Source organism: Canis lupus, chromosome 8 (genome assembly GCF_048164855.1).
Source record: "Canis lupus baileyi chromosome 8, mCanLup2.hap1, whole genome shotgun sequence".
Lineage (NCBI taxonomy): Eukaryota > Metazoa > Chordata > Mammalia > Carnivora > Canidae > Canis > Canis lupus.
This window is the reverse complement of record NC_132845.1, coordinates 12,195,189-12,214,756: the sequence shown is the minus strand read 5'-3', so window position 1 is coordinate 12,214,756 and position 19,568 is coordinate 12,195,189. Positions and strand designations below refer to the sequence as shown.

The 19,568-nt window shown below is 36.8% G+C and overlaps 1 long non-coding RNA gene across 16 annotated transcripts in view; it reads right to left on the bottom strand.

The window, feature by feature from the left end:
* LOC140637834 (uncharacterized) overlaps nucleotides 1-19,568 on the bottom strand; it is a 325,342-nt gene that overhangs the window by 135,735 nt on the left and 170,039 nt on the right. For 4 of the 16 annotated variants that reach the window (XR_012034901.1, XR_012034896.1, XR_012034897.1 and 1 more), the window contains one exon: nucleotides 18,212-18,330. The exons of the other annotated variants lie outside the window; for them this stretch is intronic. This is a non-coding gene — a long non-coding RNA (uncharacterized lncRNA). The remainder of the gene's footprint in view (nucleotides 1-18,211; nucleotides 18,331-19,568) is intronic. 16 annotated transcript variants of the gene reach the window in all.

Here is a 19,568-nt window from a genome sequence, read left to right as displayed (position 1 = left end):
TTGTTCTGGGATCCAGTTAAGTAATTTGGAAACAGTTGGATCCTTTGGGGTCTTGCTCTTAATATTTGTTAGGTTTAAGTCAAACAGTAGCCAATGTCCCATTTTTCCCCCTCTATCAAGGCAAACCACTTCTGAGTGTTTACCCAAGTCTCTGAATTGCATGGCTTTCCAGTCTAGCTAAGAAATACGCAATATCCTTGGCCTAGGGTGAGCTTTGACTACTGTTGCTTTTAATGCTCTCAGCTATAGTTCTCCTCTTGGCCTCCAGTAGTTTTCTCATATGTATTTACTGAGCAGGCCTGTCCTACCTACTAGGGAGGACCCCCTACAGATATCTACAGTCACTTTTTATTTGGCTGCTTGGTGGCTTTTCATGTGCTTCAGTCTCCCGAGACTCTCAGCTCTTTTCCTCCCAAATTGAGAAATCTGCCAGGCATTGCCTGGGTTTCCCTGTCACACACTGCAGCCTGGAAATCCTCCTACACCAATAAGTTCAGACAATTATAAGACTCACTTCATATGTTACCTGACTCTTAGAAATCATTGCCTTTCATTCTCTAAAGTTCAAGTTCTTGAAAACTATAATACATTTTGTCTCCTTTTTCAGCTATTTTGACTGGGGAGGATAAATTTGATGTCCTGTTACTCCATCTTGATTGAAAACAATAGTCTTGGGCAACCCGGGTGGCTCAGGGGTTTAGTGCTGCCTTCAGCCCAGGGCGTGATCCTGGAGACCCAGGATCGAGTCCCATTGTCAGGCTTCTTGCATGGAGCCTGCTTCTCCCTCTGCCTGTGTCTCTGCCTCTCTCTGTGTCTCTCATGAATAAATAAATAAAATCTTAAAAAAAAAAAGAAAACAACAGTCTTCAAACATTTTAATACACAAAGTATGTTGAACTTTTATAGAATACATAACTTCCTCATTAGAAAGAATTGTGGCATAAAGTGCTCCTGGTGAAATAATGACATGGTATAGTTTTAGCATTTACATTAGATAACTGATTTTTTTTTTCTTCTACCCAGTATCTATCCCCCCTTTCCTACGACATTACACCAATATTTCTTTGGAGATTCTTCCTTTCTGACTAGTCCATGTGGTTTATGTGGGGCTCTACTCCTAGTTTAAATAATCGAAAAATAGCATTTCAGTATATTTTACACTTGTGTGTGTGTCACTAATGAGGTTAAGCAAATCTTCATATGCTTAAGAACCATGTGTATTTCATTTTCAATAAACTGTCAGTTCATAGTCTGGGTCCATTTTTTCTTTTGGATCATTTGTCTTTTTCTTAACAATTTCTATCAGCATTCACTATAGTTGAGAAATTGACCCCTTTGTCTCATATACTGGTTTCATTGACCAATTGTTTGCCCACTGAGTTTTATCTTTGCTTAAGGCATTTTTATTTTTTACTTAGAAGATGATCTTCATTTTCATATAATAACTCTTTTTCTTTTTTGACTTCTATGTTTTCAATCATAGTTAGACCTTTCATACTCCTATGAAGGATTTCCCAATGTCTCATTTTAGTACTTTTATTATTTTTTACCTGACTTGTTACAGATTAGTTTCTAACATTTATTAACAATTTTCCCCAAATATTCCAGTCATGATGGATTGTTTTTGAATTCCTCCAGCAATGACTGGCTCACATCATTTATTATAATTATTTGCTTTCTTAATACTTTTATTTTATAGTGTTTTACGTATGTCATGGTCTCAGGCTAAATTATGAGTTCAGTAACAACACTAATCACAAATTTTCTTCCTTTATGAACACAAAGCCCTAGTATAATGCTAAACACAGAATATAAGCTGCTAAGAAATAGTTCTTGGTCCAAAGTGGAAAGAAAGGTATTGTGTTCTCCATCTTATTAATTCCTCAGCTTTTTTTAAAGTGGTATGTTTCTAATGATTGCACAATTAATATTTTTAGAAAACCTGAGTATATGTATTATAACCAAAGATGTGATTTCTTTGTGCTATAATAATCTGGTGTATCTAATAGCATATATGATAATACATGATATGTATGAAATGATAAATACATAATTTTTATTAATAATATTACTGCTATAATTCAATGGACTTTATATAGTTTAATTTCAACTTCATAATGACTTTCACAATGACTTTTTCTATGACTATATTCTGATTTCTTCAAGGTATAACACGATGTCATTTGATGCCTATGGTTTGAAAATCATTTTCATCTTATTTCCTAAACTCCTGATTTCCTAAATATTGTATATCTTAGACAAGCTAAATAAATTTCCTGAGTCCATTTCCCTACTTATAAATGGGAATAATAAGATCTGTGTTCAAAATTCAAGAATAAGAAAGAAAGAAAGAAAGAAAGAAAGAAAGAAAGAAAGAAAAGAAAAGAAAGAAAGAAGAAAGAAAGAAAAGAAAGAAAGAAGAAAGAAAGAAAGAAAGAAAGAAAGAAAGAAAGAAAAGAAAAGAAAGAAAGAAAGAAAAAGAAAGAAAGAAGAAAGAAAGAAAGAAAGAAAGAAAGAAAGAAAGAAAGAAAGAAAGAAAGAAAGAAAGAAAGAAAAAACACCTAAAACTAAAATTCCTAGTATAGAGTCTGGCAAATAGTATTTATAAAATGGTATTATCATCATTGTGAATATCTCCATCATTCTTGTTCCCAATTGCTTCTTTTAGTTCTTTTTTAACCTTTTTCACATGTATGATTTCTTTCCTTTTCTATCTTCTCTTCCTTTTCCTATTTTTTCTTTTGTTTTCTCTTTAATATGCTCACTTGCTCCAGTCTTGCTTTAACTCCACTCTTCTACTTTGAGTACACTTCTGCACTTCATCAGATATCTTGAACTACTTGGAAACATGGGCTTTACCTAAATGCTCAGTTTTGGGGTGGCTGTTTTGTGGGGTTTTTTTAAGATTTTATTTATTTATTTGAGAGAGAGTGAGAGATCATGAGTGGGAGAGGGAAGGGCAGAGAGAGAAAAGCAGAAGCCCTGCAGAGCAGGAAGCCTGATATGGGACTCAATCCCAGGATCCAAAGACAGATGTTTAACTGACTGAGCCACCTAGGGGCCCTTAAATACCCAGTTTTAGCTTACTTTTATCTGTATTAGGTAGGCATTACCTAAAAGGTGCTCAAAAAATGTAGACACCCAGCATGAGCACTGAGTTTCCATTCCCAGGTACAAAAGGTACTCCTTCACCATGCGCCCCTTCTCTTCCACATTCCCCTTCTCCCTTTAGCTCCATCACAGATCTGAGCACTGAGAATTGTTCTCAGTGTAGAAAAGCACCAAAAAAGGCACCTCAGGTATGCCATGCCATGACCACTTTACACAGAGCTTTAACTGCCATCTCTGAAACTATCATCCTGAATAATGAATCATAAAAGTAACTACCGTCTTGTGAATGTTTGCTTCTTACTAAGCAATATTCTTAAAGTTTTGTGAGTGTTGTCTCATGGAATTTTTGACAACATATTCAAGTACATATTATGACCTATTTACAAAACCTTAAGAGATGTTAAGTAAGTTACCCAAGGTCACACAGCTTGCAGGTGGCAGGCACAAAAGATGTATGACTCCAGAATCCATGCATTCTGAGCCTCAGGCTCATTCTATACTTATAAAAGTAAGTATACTCACCATGTCACTAAACACATTTCCTCTCAAAACAAATACATAGTGAACATGACAGTATAGGGATCCCTGGTTGGCGCAGTGGTTTGGCGCCTGCCTTTGGCCCAGGGCGCGATCCTGGAGACCCGGGATCGAATCCCACGTCGGGCTCCCGGTGCATGGAGCGTGCTTCTCCCTCTGCCTGTTTCTCTGCCTCTCTCTCTCTCTCTCTCTTTCTATGACTATCATAAATAAAATAAAAAAAAAAAGAGAATGACAGTATACTGAAGAATTGGCTTCGAACCTGGAAAATGCCTAAGAAATAGCTAATCAAATGACCTCTGAATCCACAGACAGATATCACAGAACAAGTTAAGAAACAATGCTTCAGTGAAACAAAATTTCCAGGAGGGATTGAAAATGGTCTTTCAATCCACTACAATATTTTACTAAGGGTACAGTATATTTTCCCTTCAATCTTGAAGTGGAGAAAATGTCAGCTTTGCTTTCATATTTCTTTAAGTTCAGGATGGTCAAATATTGAACTTTAGACCCTCTCAACTGATAAGGTTTCAGTATCTCTTGAACTCCTTTTATAGTATGAACAAAATGAATTTCTATTGTCTGTTGTTTGTTCTAAACACCTGCCTATTTTTTTAACTCTGTTTTTAAATTAGTAATTTTCACTACCTCATGCAATCTTCTAAATTACTTTTTAGAGTGCTGGCTATTAATATTTTAGGTAGCTTTGATGTTTTACTTTATAGTCTTCAATTTTATTTTACATTTCACAGGTTCCTAGTTGCAAATAATCCTACAGGCAATTTTCTCACACTGCAACTATTCCTTGAAAGATATGCTAATGCAGCACGACACTTGCAATACTGGGGGTTAAGTTAATCACCCAAAATGAGTTGTATTACTGTCAGCAGTGTATAAAGACATCCCATAGTGAATTACAAGGAAGGCTAGCTTTAAAGCTGCATTTCAAAAATACCCAAAGCTAGAGATGAACAAAAATAAGCATTTATTTCAAAGTCCATTGAGCTAAAGAATCAAACATTTGTTATTTCTCGTCTCAAAGTTACCCAATATAAATAAAGGGATTCGTATCCTTTTCGAAATTTAATTACCAGGAAAACCTTTACAGATCGCACACTCTGTCTCTGGGCAAGACAAACACTGCAGAGCAGTTTCCGTCTTCATATTTCTCTGCAGAAAAAGGAAGAAATCACTATTTTGCTCTGTTTAGCTGAAGCACATGCCATACCTAAAAACCTAGGGAGCAAATTGCCATCCTCTGTCCCTGAGTGAATGTGACACTCGTGGCAGGATCACAGTCTAAATAGGACTTTGGCAGAAATCAGGAGACAGTACATTGTACATGTATTCATCTATTTCATTCCACCATCCATCCTTTATTTGTGCTTTGCATATGGACTAAATAGGAGACCTAAGGACCTGCCAATTCTGTGACCCTTTCAAATCTTTGAAATTCAAGTCACTTGCAATACTATTTTGTAACAGTCTCATAACAGTAAAGACACACATCCACTACCCTGACTTCTTGCTTCCACTATTCCTGACTTTGTTCTTGGGAGAGAGTAACAATACCTTGCCCCCATGCCCAGATGCAGAGCCACCCAGCAGCTCCATCCTCTCTGGGCTCTCCTACGTACAAAGCTAAGGGCAGCCATCGCTGATTCTGACTGGCAGCATCATATGCATTGCTAGTGTTTTTCTATATAGGCAGATTAAGGACTTTCAGGAAGCCTTAATCCTTTCTTTCAGAAGGGTACTTCTCAGTAGACTGGCTGCTCAGAGGCCAACTGAGGTAGAGTTCCAGGATGCATTTTAAAACAGCAGCAAGTCTGCACTTACAATGATCTAGATTTCTCCTTTCCGCCTTGCAAAAATATTGAAATAAGATTTAGTTACACTGTTGTGATACGCATTTTTATGAGAGAAGAAATATATTGTGAAAAGCACGTTACTTCCCTTGAAAAGATCAAGTGAGTGGGGAAGGAATAAAGGTTTACCAGGAACATAGTATTTATTTGCCATGCATATTTGATATGAGTTCATTAAATACGCAATAGAAGTGTCAACATAAAGTGCTGTTTAGATCAAGCTATGAAAACAAACTGCCTTGGTATTAACATTGGAATATACTAAGCTGTGGTTAAATATAAGCCTATTTACTATACCGTAAAGAAATATTTTATTGACTGTTGTTAAATAACCATCTATTTAGCCTAATTGAATTTACTTATTTTTTTATAAAGACTGATGGACTGAACACTATGACAGTGTGGTTGGCACTTTTACATGTCATCTCTTTGCCATTACATGGATTTTTCTTTTCTCACCCATTGACATTCAATAATTAGCAATTATCACCAGTCCGTGCCTAATTTGAGAGTATTTTCTCAGTCTCACTGGACCATTGCCAAAGCTATATCCAGTGAGGAAGCAAAGAGCAGAAGCATCTCTTTAAGGAACACTTGCTGTAAAACTGAATTGTGTCTGACTGCACCACAGCGTGAAAATCCACTCACTGGCACAAGTAAGTGTTTCATAAGACAGAGGAGACTCATTTGAGTCTCTTCTGGGATTTGAATTTAAACATAGATATTTTGGATTAAAACGCAGATACCTCAGGCAGAAGTAGAAAGCTGGGTACTCTTCCTGGCACATTGCCTTCCTGACGATCATTAACATAATGCAAAAGTACCAAGATAGGAGACTATTATTATCCTCATGTCTCATGCAATATGCAGGAAAGCTAAACCTGCTGTAATTAATACTGACCCTTTCTCTACTGGTAGCTCTCATACCAATCTTTAGGAAAGAATATCAGAAGAACAAATGCATAGTTAAAATTTTAAAAACCCAGGTTTTGCCTTACAAATGATTTCTGCCACTGTTCTGACTTTGATCCTTTGGGGCAACAGGAATAAAGGCCACGAGTACAGATGTTGCTGTCAGGATATATAATAAACACTTTACAAACATAAGGAAAACATCAAGACTTAGTCAAACTCATTTCTAAGATGTTTGAACCATGTGTCCAAACGCCATTTCTCTGATTAAAGTTAATAATGCAAAAAGGATACTTATCGAATATTCTTAATTTTACTGTTGCATTTTTTTTTAGTTGTCTGCTACTTTGTGATTTCTGAAGCATCTATTAATGGGATTGTTGGTGTGAAGTCAGAGATAGTAATTTTTAAATAATTTTTAAATGTAATAGCAGTGCATATCCTTTGTCTCTCCCTACTTGACTTTTTAGTTTAAAGGGTTTGAAAGGATATCCATTTTTCAAGGTTCAAGATTCAAAAGAAAAGGATATGAACTCTAAAGTGAACTTCAATCTTTCACAAATAAATAAATAAAATCTTAAAAAGGGGGGCGGTGAGCCTGGGTGGCTCAGTTGGATGAGTGTGTGCCTTCAGCTCAGGTCATGAACCTGGGGTCCTGGGAGAGAGCCCTGTGTCACGGCCCTCATCGCTGTGAGTCTGCCTCTCTCTCTCCCTCTGCCTCTCTCTCTCTTTCTGTGTGTCTCTTGTGAATAAATAAAATCTTTTATAAATAAATAAACAAACAAAATGAACTTTGAGCTGTACTGATTGAATAGTAGATTCGAATTATATGGTTTCAGTTATCTGTCACTCTTCTTTAATTATTTTCTGCGAATTGCCCACTGCCACCTAGACTAATTCCAGGTAAAAAGTTTCATGTTATAGTTGGACTCTAATAAACATGACAATTAAAGTATCAAGGTTCTCTCTCTAGGGGGAAAAACAGGGTTTTCATGTGACTAGGCAACATACAGTTTTCCCCAGTGATTTCAAGCAAGCCATTTTGTACAAAGTCATTACTTTGTACAAATATTGTCTTAGATAAATGTAGACAAAAAACACTTCATCTACAATTTTTTTTCTCTTCAGGACCATCCACTATTTAAAATCTTAGTGAATAAGTGATACCAATAACCAACTAAATTGGTCCCAAATTAGCCAATTTCTGGTAAATTTTAATTTTTGTTCATATTTTAGTTGAGATAACACTGAATATAGAAATTCATTTCACTAATGAAAAATTGGTACATTTTTGCAGAATTCTCAAATGCACTGTTGTGACTGTTCAATACATCAAGACTGGCAGGTGCCAAGGAAGTGTAAAAATTCACCACAATCTTTTCCAATGCACTCCCATCCCCTTTCCTTTCCCAACATATAGCTCCCTTGTGGGGTTTGACTTCTCCTTTTAACTCTATCACCATTAATTCAGTCAACAAACCTGCAAACCCCAAGTCACCTTTGATGACCCTTCCTCCCTGGCATCCGTTTTGCTGCCTATAGTACTTCTCCTCTTCGATCCACCCTCCCCTTTGCCATAATTGTAATTCTAAAATGAAGTTCATATATAGCTGCAGGGAAATGTAGTATGGTTGAAAAGGAGAGGATAGTAGGGTGATGATAGTACTGGTCACTTTGTTACTTGTATCACTGATGTTGCTCCATCTATTAAGTTCAAAATGAAAATAGGTTTTTGGAATCAAAGTTATGACTTGGGGTGTAACACTTACAATTAGGTATTCTTGGACAAATTACATGACCTTAATAGGCAGTGGTTTCCTCATCAGTGAGATGCTTATAAATTGGACTTCCTCTTATTCAAAACTCAATTTCATGTAATTTCTTGTCAACCAACTCTTTTAAGTGAATAGTTTATATTCAACTTTTCAATAGTTTCATACAATCCATCATATAAAAAATCTAAATTCTATTTCTACCCCCCCTACCAAAACTACTCTTGTCCAAGTCATTCATAAATTCCTTCTTTAAAAGTCACCCATAAATTCTAATCCCAGACTCAATGGACAGATTTCAGCCTACATCTTAGTGAACCTATACTTGGGATTTAGTTCCACTAGCTTCTTAGTGAGTAATCATTCTAGTCCCTTTCCTGGTTCTCCACATCTTTATATCCTTCCTGGATTTCTTTTTTTGCTCGAAGTCTAATCTCTCAGGTTTCCATCTCAACAATTATTTCCCTTTACCTCTGTTTCAGATTTGCATATTAACTTGATTGGGGTGTGTGTATCTCTGTGTGTGTGTGTGTGTGTGTGTGTGTGTGTGTGTGTATCTCCAATAAGTCTCATTCATTCTCCTCTTGGATATTAACATAAAATTTTATTCTCTCTCCAAAACAAAAACCTACTATTCTAACTCACTCTTCATCAAGCACCATGTGCTTAATCACCTAATACTCAGAATTTTTTTCCTGATTATTTCCTGTATATATTACGTGCTTTCTATTCTTATTTTCACTGATCCTGATCAGTCCCTGTTATCCTGGACCAAAGCAATAGCCTCCTAATGCATCTCTCTGGGGCTTTTTCTACTTTGTGCTGTATCTTCCCTACAACAATAAAGTGATAGATTTAAAATCAAGTCTGACAATGTATTCCTCTACTTAAAATTCCCCACTGCTCATGACTTCTTAGTATGGTATGTCCTTATCTACCCACACAACTTCATAGTCCCAAGCTCACTACCATAAACATTGTATTTGTTGTGTTATACACTGTTATACAAACAGCTCATACCACTTCAATCTTTAAGCTTTGTAATTCATCTCTGTCTTTGCTTTGATTGGTGTCTCTCCTTGATATATTCTTCCTACTTTACAACTTCAAGATCCATTCTTCACTAACTCAGCAGAAAGAACTTTTCAATAAATTTCTAACCCAATTTAAAAAGATTTTTTTCTGTATCATTCTTACCATTGACCATAATAAAAGTGAAATTATAATTTTATGTCAGTTCCCCCTACTGGATATAACCTACCCAAGGACAGGATCTGTATCTTAATCAATTTTGCACTGTCAGCATCTAGCATAGTATTATACACATAGAGACGATTCTATGAAGGCGCCCAATTTCAGTCTTGGGTAACTGAGTAGACGAGGATGCCATTAACTGAAACAAGTTAAATAAAGGGAGCTACAGGCATATGGAGCTAGGTTATGTATTTGAGACATTAAGGGACAATCAGATGAAAATATCTAGTAGGTAGACAAGTATATGAGTCTGAGGCAGGCATTCAGAAGGGATCTGGGCTGGAGATAAAGGTTGCAAAGTCAGAATTACGTAAGTGGTAGTAGTGCAATAAGGAAATTTGTGAATTGTTTTCTGTTTAAACTTCCATGCTGAAAGCTAATTATTTAGACCTTCTGCTTTAATCAGAGTCACTACTATAGAAAATCATTTTAATTAACTCAAATACTCAAGAATCTGGATGCTTGCAATATCCTTTGGTTTAGATTAAGAAACACAGTTTTGATTTCAAATAGACTGTTATATTATTGTTTTGGAATTCAGAATTACCCACATGAAGCTATTAAATAATCATGACAAAACATATCAATTGAAAGGTTGAATTAAACATTACTGAGTTCCAATAGGTATGACACTAAAGAATAAGTGCTGCTTTGTGGTACAAAAAGGTGGACAATATCCCTGTAATTATAACATACTTATTATGGGTCTAAACCCATGTTATTAGGGGCTATAATAAAATATGAATTCACTTGCATATGGAAAGGTAGTATAAAATTGTCCAGCTAGGTAATAAAAAGATCAAAGGCATAAACTAGATATGCATTTCCTTTTTAGTCCCTAAAACTATGAACAGGATGATGGAAACCTACAATAGACATATAACGGGCAATGAATTATATAATTCATTTATTTTTTTAAATATTCATCAAATGTTTGAGTATATGTCATTACTGTTATGTGTACTGAAAGTGGAGGAGTAAAGAAAACAGGCAAAAATGCCTATCCTCACTGAACTGATAGTCTGGGGCAGAAGACATGTAGTAAGATAAATAAATAAAATACAAAGGATGCTAGATGGTGATGAGTCATATGAAGTAAGCTGAAGCATCAAAGTGGAATATGGAATGCCAGACAAGGGCAATTAATTTGAAATATGGTGGGCAACAAAGTTACACATTTTAACAACAATCTGAAGAAGGTTCAAGAGTGAGCACTATGAATATTTGAGTTAAGAAAATTCTGGGCAGAAGACAAAACTCTCAGGTAGAAAGATTCCAGGGATATCCAAAGAACAGCAAAAAGACTTTGTGCCAGGAATCAAGAAAACAAGGGGAAAATAGTCAAAGAGGTAATAGGTGCCCCTATCAGGCCAAACACTTAGATCCTTTCAAGAATGTTGACTTTTATGAGCTTTTATTCTGAGTGGGAGCCACTGAAAGGAGTTAAGTAGAGGAGTGCCATAACCTCATCTATTTTTTTTACACTTCTGGGGAGCATCATTATGGCGTATGAGCTAAGAGTACATGGTACAGATAAAGTACTGAAGCAACACTCCAGGAAAGAGACATGGTGGCTGATAATAGGGTGGCAGCAGAAGACATGGTGGGAAGTAGTCAGATTCAGGATATATTTGAAGCTAAACCCATAGCATTTAGTAACAGTCTGAATGTAAACTGTAAGAAAAAAGTGAAGCATTGAGAATGACTATAACATTTTTAGTAAATCAACTGGAATAATGATGTTGCCATTAGCTAAGCTTGAGACTACTAGAGGAGCAGCAGTTTTGGAGAAGATGGTGGGGGGAATCAGTTCTACTTTGGATCTGTTGAGGTTACTTGTTAAATATTCCAACAGAGATGGTGGGTGGGCCGTTAGATAAAGGAGTCTAGAATTTAGGAATGAGGACTAAGCTAGAGATACAAATTTGAGAGTTGTCAATACATAGACAGTGGGAGAAAAATACAGAATATGAAAAAAAGATTTGGAAAAGTTAAATAGTAAATGGACTAAGAAAATTACTATGACTGCCTAGTAACACCAAGGGCCCACTTACCTATTTGATCATAAACTTAGAGTGAGACCAACAGCAAAGTCCAGGTGTAGGTACAAAATCAGCAGAGACTGACTTAACTACGGTTGTACTTATGCCAGCTGTGCCTTATGTTGAGATGGAATTTGGATTGTAAAAGGCTTACCGGGAAATGAAATGAAAGAGGAGGAAGCAAGATTGCAAAGAGGGAGCCGTCTGATACAGACGGATAAACTCCACTAGTGGAATAGGAAGCCCAATGGAGAAGTCCTACATTGGGTGGAAATGGCTAGACCTTGAGACCATCATTTGCTCAGTCATTGGCTAGAGTCACTGGACCACTTCAAGGAGTTCACAGCAGACTCAAAGCTGCTAAAGGCTGGAGACTATCAGCCAACTATATTCCCCACTGTTCGACAATTTCTTTCTCAAAGAAGAATCTGAGCAACACACTTCCTCAAGTCTACCAGACCACTCTTTTCATAACTAGGTGAAAAAGCTGAGAGTGAATGAAAGGAGGTAACCGAATATGAAATTTAAGCTATCTAGGGAAGAAAGTGTGAACATGAGATATGTAACAGACAGTAAAAACAGGAGAAGCAATGGATGTAGATTCCAGCAGGACTTAAAAGATTATTGGAGTAAAGATACTAGAAGAATCGAGCTGAGAATATAGGAAGTGATGACTACTGTGTAGAGTACATGAATTTAGGATTATGGGAAGGCTTTTGGTAATGAGAAGGTTTAGGATGTGACCTTGGCAGTGAATGAACGGATGCGCTCAGGTGGGAGACAAAATCGCTAAAGGAAGAGGATAAAGAACCGAGAGACTACATTACAGGTTGATAATATCACCTATAAGAATATTAAAATCACTGGAGTGCCTGGGTGGCTCAGTCAGTTAAGCATCCAACTCTTGATTTCGGCTCAGGTCACGATCTCAGGGTTGTGAGATGCAGCCCCACGTCAGGCTCTGTACTGGGCATGGAGCCTGCTTAAGATTCTCTCTCTCCCTCTCCCCTCCCCCTCCTCAAAAAAAAGGGCATTAAAATCATTGTGTCTTAGGATGGCCTTGGATTGAGAAGCGACAAGCCAGGAGCAAAAGTCTTTAAGTAATGAAGAGGTGTGACCCAGAGATTAGTAGGTGACTTCAACAAAGGAAAGGTGACAAAATGATAGATGACATGGGATTCAAAGCTGGGAGGAGAAAAGGAAACAGTCTTAAGGAACAGGGTGGGTACCTACCATACAGGTATGTAGTAAGTGGAGTGGGAGAAAAATGAACATCCACTTAGAGAGGACTGTGGAAGTAGCAGTGAGAACCCGGTGGTCAGTGAGAGGAAAAAGGTGAAATGAGTGTTCAAAAAGGTACTAACTGTATAGGAGATTCTGGGATAATTACCCATGATTTCCTCAGGGCCCTTGGCAGGATTTCCTGAACTAATACAGGATGGTCGCTATGCCACGTCTTAACACCCATCGTATAGAATCCCTCCCTTTAAGGTGGTTTTAATACTTTACTTTTCTGAAAATAGTTGTTTCATTTTGACATATGATATTAAATAGTTTTCCTATGTGTACAAACACATGTATCTGTGCATATATATAGTTAAATATTATCCCTTGTAATCATTTTCAATAAATTAGCTTAGAATTCTACCAAAGATGTCTTATTCCCTATGCATAATGCATTTGTTTTTCAGACTGAAGCCAATTTGTCAGATTCATTGGTCATCTTAAATTTACAGATGTAGCAACAGATTAGATGAGACTGAATAGAAAAGTTTGAGGGCCAAATCATCCGCAGCTGAGATTTCTATCACAAATTGAAAAGAACTCCGCGTGACAAGAGCTTCAGGTCTGGAACCAATAAGCACTGGCAAAACCAAAGGCCCAGATTCCATACAAGTTCAGCATTTTTCATCCATATCAAACTAAGTTGTTAAAAATATACATACTTTCATACATTTATGAAACTAAGAGATACAATATATATTAAACACATTATATGTCTTATTAAAATTATAATAAATAATCGACTTTAATAGGATTATAATAAAGCACTCCAAATAATTATACAAACAACATACAATCATAACAGTATTTGTATGTAATGTGTCCATTTTTATCAAATGTATTTTATTAAATGTATCATCAAGTTTTTTGAGTCATTCTACACTCTAACAAAAGAAATGACTACACCTAGTTATATTTAATAGGAGGGATTATTATTATACTGTTATTATTTATTTATTTTTTTTTTACTGTCATTTTTTTAAAAAATAAATTATCTCAATGTAGTATTAAAATAGCTGCCTTAGAAATTATGTGAATTTTTTCTTGGATCTGTCAAGGGAGGTATCTATAAATATTTGTCAAAGCTTGTTTGTTTCCCAGGCTCTCCCATAGTTTTAAGTGCCAATCAGCCCAGTAGGTTGGTGATGAGGAGAGAGGGAAAACTTGCATTACAAAGCAAATTCAGGGATCCCTGGGTGGTGCAGTGGTTTAGCGCCTGCCTTTGGCCAAGGGCGCGATCCTGTAAACCCAGGATCAAGTCCCACGTCAGGCTCCCTGTGCATGGAGCCTGCTTCTCCCTCTGCCTGTGTCTCTGCCTCTCTCTCTCTCTCTCTCTCTCTCTGTGACTATCATAAATAAATAAAAATAAAATAAAATATTTAAAAAAAAGCATATTCAGTTCCCAAAGAATATAAATCCTTGAAAATTGATGCTGACCATATTTCATAGAGTCTACAATGCATATTTTCTGCAATCATGGTGCCTTTTTATAATCAAAATCATCCTAGATTTGATAAAGTTTGTTAAATCATTAAATGAATTTTAATCAATTCAGCTTGGCACAGCAATTCACACTCAAGTCAAATTCTTTCTCCACAGCTTCCAAACAGATCTACAGGCTCTGACAATGGCAGAGTGAGCAACAGAGAGTCCTAACACAAGACTTCTCAGAGTAGCAACCCAAATATGAATATCCTTTATCCAAAGCAGACCCATACTCACAGAATGATACAAGCCAAGTCCAAGTGCCAGAAAGATGAGTTGCAGAGTTACTGCATACAACTAAGTGCTACAAGGTTCCCTTATCACTAGTAAAATCTTAGATAAGGCAATTCACCAATGGACTCAGTGGAGCAGACCACTTTTTAAAATTTAACTAATATTGATTAAATTCTTATTGGTACCAAATATAGTTCTGATCAATTTTACAAATACAACTTCATTTAATTCTAACAACAACACGATGAGGTATGTATTAATATTTGATCTATAGAGTTAGGAACTGAAGCTTTAAGAGGTTAAACAACTTGTCCCAAATTCCCTATACATGGAATAAGTGACTGGTTAGAACTTGAATGAAGCTCACTACACATTCCACTGCTACAGAATCCTCTCCCAATTCTACAAGAAGATTTATTGCAGACCCATGAGCCAAGAGAGTCTCAGAAGTTCCAGCTCACCCACTTCAGAGCATGAAAAGCCAACCATAGAATTTGAAGTTAGAATCTTTTTTTAAAAAATATTTTATTTATTTGAGAGAGAGAGAGAGAACGTAAGTAGGAGGGAGCAGCAGAGGGAGAGGGAGAGGCAGACTCCCCATTGAGCAGGGAGCCAGATGCAGGGCTTAATCCCAGGACCCCAAGATCATGACCTGAGGCAAAAGCAGATACTTCATCAATTAAGCCATCCAGGCATCCCTGAAGTTAGAGTCTTTAATATATAATATTTTATATATTATATATATATTATATATTATATATAAAATAAAATTATAATATAATATAATATAATATAATATAATATAATCTCACACAACATGTTCATCTGTATTCCCTCAGAGATCTCTCATGTCCCTTGTAATTCAATTACCTTTGGGCACATTGCAATTTCCCCATTATAGGAAAACACCCATTACATATCAGAAATCAGGATTAACTCTCTATCAGTTTAGAATGACAGTTATAAAATGGTAAATTATCATAGGAAGGTAAAATAATGTGTCCAACAAAGAAATTTCTAGTTTAGGACAGAATCTCCAGGACCTTTTTAGTGATAAACCAGTCTCTTGTTAATGTCTTACAATCAGTGAGTGCTAATTGCATGTAATACACTTTACTCATAATATTTCATTTAATCCTCAGGGCAATGAAACGGATAATGTAATCCTCATTTTTATAGATGACCAAAAAAAGAAAGACATTAAATAATTTGCCTAAGATGAACTGAGCAACATTTCTAAATTGGTCTTTCAAACCTCAAAATCCATTTTCTTAAACATTACACTATACTTACTACCTCTTGGCCCGACTGAATTGCCATAATGTAATTTGAAGGTGGGAAGGCAGTAACATTACAAAACCAGGAATTGAGAGTGAAGGAAGTAGGAATCCCTATAATCAGATATTTCCGATTGCTCAAACATTTTCAAATGGCATGTTACATACAGTAAAGACAAGTTATGTGCTAACAGAAATTAGCCGATAAAAGGCAAGAGTGTTGTGGAAAAGAAGAGACATTCAAGTAGGGAAACAAGTTTTAAAACACAGCACAGGGATCCCTGGGTGGCGCAGCGGTTTGGCGCCTGCCTTTGGCCCAGGGCGTGATCCTGGAGACCCGGGATCGAATCCCACATCGGGCTCCCGGTGCATGGAGCCTGCTTCTCCCTCTGCCTGTGTCTCTGCCTCTCTCTCTCTCTCTGTAACTATCATAAATAAATAAAATTAAAAAAAAAATTAAAAAAAAAAAAACACAGCACAGGCAACTTAATTTTTGAATTCCTTGAGTTTTATAGTGAAGGTTTAAATAAGAGTTACAACATGCAATGTTCTGAGGTTTTGAAGAAGAGAATTACTTTCCAAATTCCTTTGGAAGACATGAAAGATTATGGTGAATTAATATTTTTAATGATACTGAACAAATGTCGTTAGAAAATTTAGACTGTAGAAAGGAAACTTCTCAAGACTAAATACTTGGGAAAAATCTCAAAGTCTCCTTTCCTTGATGTGAATGATGAACTTTACATGAAAACATTTTACAGCCAGGGAGACTCTAGGCCAAAATTAGCAGAACATGACAATCCTTTGTAGGTAGTAAGCTCTTACATGTGCGTGTGGGTAAGATAGAGAGGGAGGAAAGAGAATGCTGTGAGGGGGGAATGGCATCTCTATACCGAGATCACCTGCAGACACAAAGGACTGCGAAGGCATCTGTGAGTGTCCAACATTTCCACATAATCTTTAGTAGAAAAATTACTCCTTCAAAAATAAATGAACCTGGAATTTTTTAAAATTCAATTTTGATAGATAATTCAAAATAGCCTGAGATGTTGAAGATCAAATTTTAATGACATAATAATCTCATAATTAGATTAACAACCTAGTAGTTTTGACAATCAAATAAAATAAAAGTACCAGGAGTGGGAAATCAGGTAATATCTAACCAGGACCAGGTTTGTCATCAAGAACTAGTCATGAGTCAACTGTCAGTTGATTTTTTTTTTTTTTTTTTTTGCCTCCAGTCTCCCTTCACACAATAAAAGTCAACACTTACTTCCAAATCTATTCATCTTATTTATCTGAGTTTTCAATAGCTGAAAAATTTTCTGGAGTAACCCCAAGGTAATGACATAAATGTGGTTCCAGAAAAATCCACATCCACCTAAATAGAAAGGATCTGCGAAAGAACACTTAGAGATTTTTCCCATCAGTTTGCCTTCCCATAACTTGCTCCAGGGATCCCTCCTCCTAGCGGCCCTTCTCTATTTTTCATCCCATGCTGCTGGAATCATTTCATATAATTTGGGGAAATGTTTCTAGCAGTGCTCATGGCACACTGTTGCTGCAGCTTTGAAAGACTGTTTTGATTCCCACTTTTGCCAGGTAGACCCTGGCCCATACAGGGGATATGAAAGTTTATTATAGTTCCAGGTCCTATCTCAAATTGTTGGGGAAAAAAATGAAGGTGAAAATAATCAGGTTTTATTCTGAACATACACTGCCAACTCCAATTAAAAACAACAGCTTTATATATGTCTTTTCCAACTTGTGGGAAATTTATTGCTTTCTGGTAACAACCGCCTACCTTCCTCTACAAAATTACAACTTCTAAGTGAGGAGATGGTGAAAACAAGGGGCAGGCTCCGAATGCCTTAATTTAGCTCAACCTGTTTTGTACTGACACACAGAACGGGAGGAGGGCAGCAACCTGAGAGGCAGTCAGCTAAGCCCCTCACACCGAACTGAAGGGGGAATCCAGCTGAAAGATCTGGAATCTACCTCAGTCCTCCCAGCCTGCGTCACTGGGCTTGTTAACCATGCTGTGCCCTTCATTTTTCTTTTCCCAACCCAGAACCAAAAAGAGGGAGAGAAAAGACAGAAGAAAGTTGGACATTATATCTCCAGTAGTTTTTCGAGTCCAGGAATGTAGGAATGGTGCTAAAAGAAAATCCAATCCAGAGTACCTTTAACTACAGAAAAAAAAGAAAAAAAATCTTGTCTCCACAGCCTCCCCGCACACCAGACAACATCAGTGTCATTATTTGATGAAGACATCATTCTACCATCCATAAGAGTGCTGGAGGTGACTGGTAATAATTAATATATCTCTTCAATTACAGCCTCTGACAATATTACTGATAGGCATGTCATGGGTAACATTACATAACAAAAGATATGCTGAAAGTATTTTGTTATACGACTATTCCATCACTTACATTTTCTACATCTGCTACTCTCCTTTCTCCTTGGATTGATGTAACTGCTTCCAGTGGCATTTGCAAAATTCCAGTTATACCTCTAGGACCAAATTTTCATGGAGCAGTGCTATATTCACCTGCAGAAATCCATATTCACCATTTCAAGAGATGGATTTGACTCAAGCAAAAATATCACCTAACATGGCATGCAGATGTTACGCTTTCTTTAAGTGAGGCCTGGGACTAAGGGAGTCTGAATTATGAATCTGTATTTTTTTATGTGAGAAAGCCAACTCTGTGCTTTTTGAAAATGTAGCTCTCGATGTATATTTGGTTCTCAAGAGGAAACTCAGGCATCATTGTGTATTTCCTAAATTAATCCAATTATAATGATTTCTATATTTAACGATGAGCCACAAATGTTTTTAATCATGTCTTTCTCCCTATGGTACAGCTTACACAATACCACTGCATGCAAGCTAAAGAACAGCACAAAAATATTCCTGTATACTAAAGAATACCTGGCAACTCAAGGAATTCATCCCCAAAGCTCAAATCACTCTCGGAGAGGGCAGAAGCCACAGATTTGAAACTAAGCTAAAGCCTGTCATGCTTGTGTTTTCTTTGGCTTTTTCTATCCAGCCAAACTGGATAATTCCAATAAAAAGTATTCACATTGGGGTTTAAAATTATGCCCTTAAATTAACAGGATAATTACCCATTTTGTACTTCTCTTTTACTCTAAAGATACAGAGTTTTTGTCTTATGGCTTCCAGGAAGAAATACTAAGAATTTAATAGATTAAAAATAGTATCAAGATTAGGACCTCCCTCCATTGGGTGCCAGCATCAAAAGGCCAGATTGAGCCAAAAACAAAAAACAAACAAAAAAACACAGAACAGGGATCCTTGGGTGGCGCAGTGGTTTGGCACCTGCCTTTGGCCCAGGGCGCGATCCTGGAGACCCGGGACCGAATCCCACGTCGGGCTCCTGGTGCATGGAGCCTGCTTCCCCCTCTGCCTGTGTCTCTGCCTCTCTCTCTCTCTCTCTCTCTCTCTCTCTGTGTGTGTGTGTGTGTGTGTGTGACAATCATAAATAAATTAAAATTAAAATTAAATAAAATAAAATCTGGGGGTTCTCAAGGCTTAGGCCTTGCGCCTCTTTAAAAACAAAACAAAACAAAAAAACATAGAACAAATTGAGGACCAGGGGTCCTACCTTGAAAAAACCAGAAGGCATCTGGTGATTCTTTTTATTTGTGATTTATATATACTTGCAAAAGATTTCAATTAAAAATGAATTTTTAGGGATGTCTGGGTGGCTTAGCTGGTTAAGTGTCTGCTTCTGTCTCAGGTCGTGATCTCTGGGTCCTGGG